At 40.5% G+C, this 2,825-nt stretch overlaps 1 non-coding gene across 1 annotated transcript; it reads right to left on the bottom strand.

Annotated features, from left to right (window-relative positions):
- LOC133296871 (small nucleolar RNA R71) lies at positions 1-107 on the bottom strand. The gene has a single exon (XR_009749565.1). It is a non-coding gene; the product is annotated as a small nucleolar RNA R71 (small nucleolar RNA).
- Positions 108-2,825: the final 2,718 nt, after the last annotated feature.

Genomic DNA, 2,825 nt, shown 5'->3' on the forward strand with positions numbered 1-2,825 from the left:
AAGTTGAAGGATGAGATTACAAGCTTTAAGCAGAAAGAGTCAGAATCCATTTATGAGGCTTGGGAGAGATTCAAGACTTTGTTGAGGAAATGTCCACAGCATGGAATTGAGGCATGGCAACAAGCAGCAATCTTCCTGCAAGGAATGACCACTAACACTAGAACTTTGGTGCATGCCACTGCTGGTGGATCATTGACTACCAAGACCCCTCAAGAAGCCTTGGATATCTTTGAGTCATTAGCATCTCAAGAATTTGATAATGCCCCAGTGGCTGACAGAAGGACAGGAGTCATCAGGTTAGATGGGTATGATGCTCTGTTGGCAAGGAATGATCAACTGATGCAGACACAGAGACAACAGCAGCAACAATTAGATACCCTTATTAAGCAACTCTCTTCACAAAAGGTAGCTTCTGTGGAAACAAAGAGTGTATGTGTTATTTGTGGCAAGGGCCATGAGACAGAGGAGTGTGATTATGGGGGATCACCAGAACAAGCAGAGGTGAATGGAGTGTGGTATGATCAGAATAATCAAAGGAATTACAACAATCAGGGAAGGAATGTTTATATGCCACCATGGAAGAACAAGAATCAACACCCAGGATTCAGCTATAGTTCCAACCATCAATTGAATCCACCATTACATCCTCCACCACCACATATGAAGGAGCAGTCAAGTGATCCTACTGCATGGGAGAAAACGTTTGCTCAGTTATCTAAGACAACTAGGGAAATTTCCAAGTGATACAAAAGTGAATCCTAAGGAGCACTGTAAAGCAATTATGACAAGAAGTGGGTTGGTACTTCAACCAGTGAAAAAGAATGTGGAAAATAAAAAGAATGAAGAAGAGATTGTGGTTGAAGATGTAGTATCTGATGATGAATTAGAGAAGATGAGAAATGAGAAAAGTGAGAAGGAAGTAGTTGTTAGAGATGTTATAGTTGGAATTGATAAAGAAGAGGAAAGGAAGGACAATAAGAATGAAGGAGAGGTAGAAGTTGGTAAAAATGCTTCCCCACAAAAGATGATGAAGTGGGAAAAGAAGAAGATGGCTGACAAGAAAGAACAGCCAGTTATTTTATCTCCTAAGCAAGAGATTCAGAAACAGCACTATGCAAGATTTCTGGATATCTTCAAAAAATTACAAATTAACATACCATTTTCTGAAGCACTGGAAAATATGCCTCACTATGCAAAGTTCATGAAGGATCTTCTTACTAAGAAGAGGAAATTAACTGATGGTGAGACAGTGGCCCTAACAGCAGAATGTAGTGCCCTAATCCAGAAGAAGCTTCCAACAAAAATGAAAGATCCTGGAAGCTTCAGTATCTCTATTGCTATAGGAGATGTGGAGGTGGGAAAGGCATTGTGCGATTTGGGAGCCAGTATAAACTTGATGTCGTTGACAGTATGTAGAGCTTTGGGAATCAACACTTTGAAGGAGACCAATCTTATTCTGCATCTTGCAGATAGATCTATCAAGAGGCCTGAAGGTGTGGTTGAAGATATCTTGGTCAAGGTAGACAAGTTTATTTTTCCAGTGGATTTTGTGATTCTTGACATGGAGGAAGAGGATACAGAAAATCCTCTATTGTTAGGAAGATCCTTTTTAGCAACTGCAAGAACTTTGATAGATGTTGAACAAGGAAAGTTGTTGCTAAGGGTGGATGAGGAAACAGTCACAATTGATGTATTTGAAACCATCAAGCACCCCGTTGATGTGGAGGATTGTGTTAGATTAGATGTGATACAGGAGGTTGTGGAAGAAGTGAATAAAGAAGAAGAATTCTCAGTTGAGGAAAAAAGATCAGAAGAAGAGACAGGTACAGAAGATTACCAAGAAGAGCCAGAAGTGGAAGAGCTTGAGAAGAAGATTGATGACATTCCAAAAGGAGCACCTAAGGTAGAACTTAAAGAATTACCTTCACATTTGAAGTATGTGTTCCTTGGGGATGATCAAACATATCCAGCAATCATTAATGCAATGTTGTCTGATGAGGAAGAAGGGAAGTTGATTAAGGTATTCAAGAAGAATAAAATGGCTATTGGATGGCAGTTTTCAGATCTTAAGGGTATTAATCCTTCCTTTTGCACCCACAAAATATTGATGGAGGAAGAGGTCAAACCAGTGAGGCAACCACAGAGGAGACTCAACCCCACTATGAAGGAAGTAGTGAGGAAAGAGGTGGTGAAGTTGCTTGATGCTGGGATGATTTACCCCATTTCAGCCAGTGCTTGTGTGAGTCCTATGCAGAACGTGCCCAAGAAAGGGGGGATGACTGTGGTGAAAAATGAGAATAATGAGTTGATTCCCACAAGGACAATCACTGGCTGGAGAATGTGCATTGATTACCGGAGGCTGAATAAGGCAACCAGGAAGGATCATTTTCCACTTCCTTTCTTGGATCAGATGCTAGAGAGGTTGGCAGGACATGTTTTCTATTGCTTCTTGGATGGTTATTCAGGGTACAATCAGATAGTTGTGGCACCAGAGGATCAGGAGAAGACTGCTTTTACATGTCCATATGGAATATTCGCATACCGGAGGATGCCTTTCGGTTTATGCAATGCTCCTGCCACTTTTCAAAGGTGCATGCTTTTCATTTTTTCTGATATGATAGAAGAATGCATAGAAATTTTTATGGATGATTTTTCTGTATTTGGGTCTGATTTTGATGTATGTCTAGGGAATTTAGATTCTGTTTTGAAAAGATGTCAAGACTGTAATTTGGTTTTGAACTGGGAGAAGTGTCACTTTATGGTGACGGAAGGTATAGTTCTTGGACACAAGGTGTCTAGGAATGGAATTGAGGTGGACAGGGCAA

The sequence above is a fragment of the Gastrolobium bilobum genome, unplaced genomic scaffold (genome assembly GCF_033153095.1).
Source record: "Gastrolobium bilobum isolate Gb01-03AN ecotype WA unplaced genomic scaffold, APGP_CSIRO_Gbil_v1 utg7928, whole genome shotgun sequence".
Lineage (NCBI taxonomy): Eukaryota > Viridiplantae > Streptophyta > Magnoliopsida > Fabales > Fabaceae > Gastrolobium > Gastrolobium bilobum.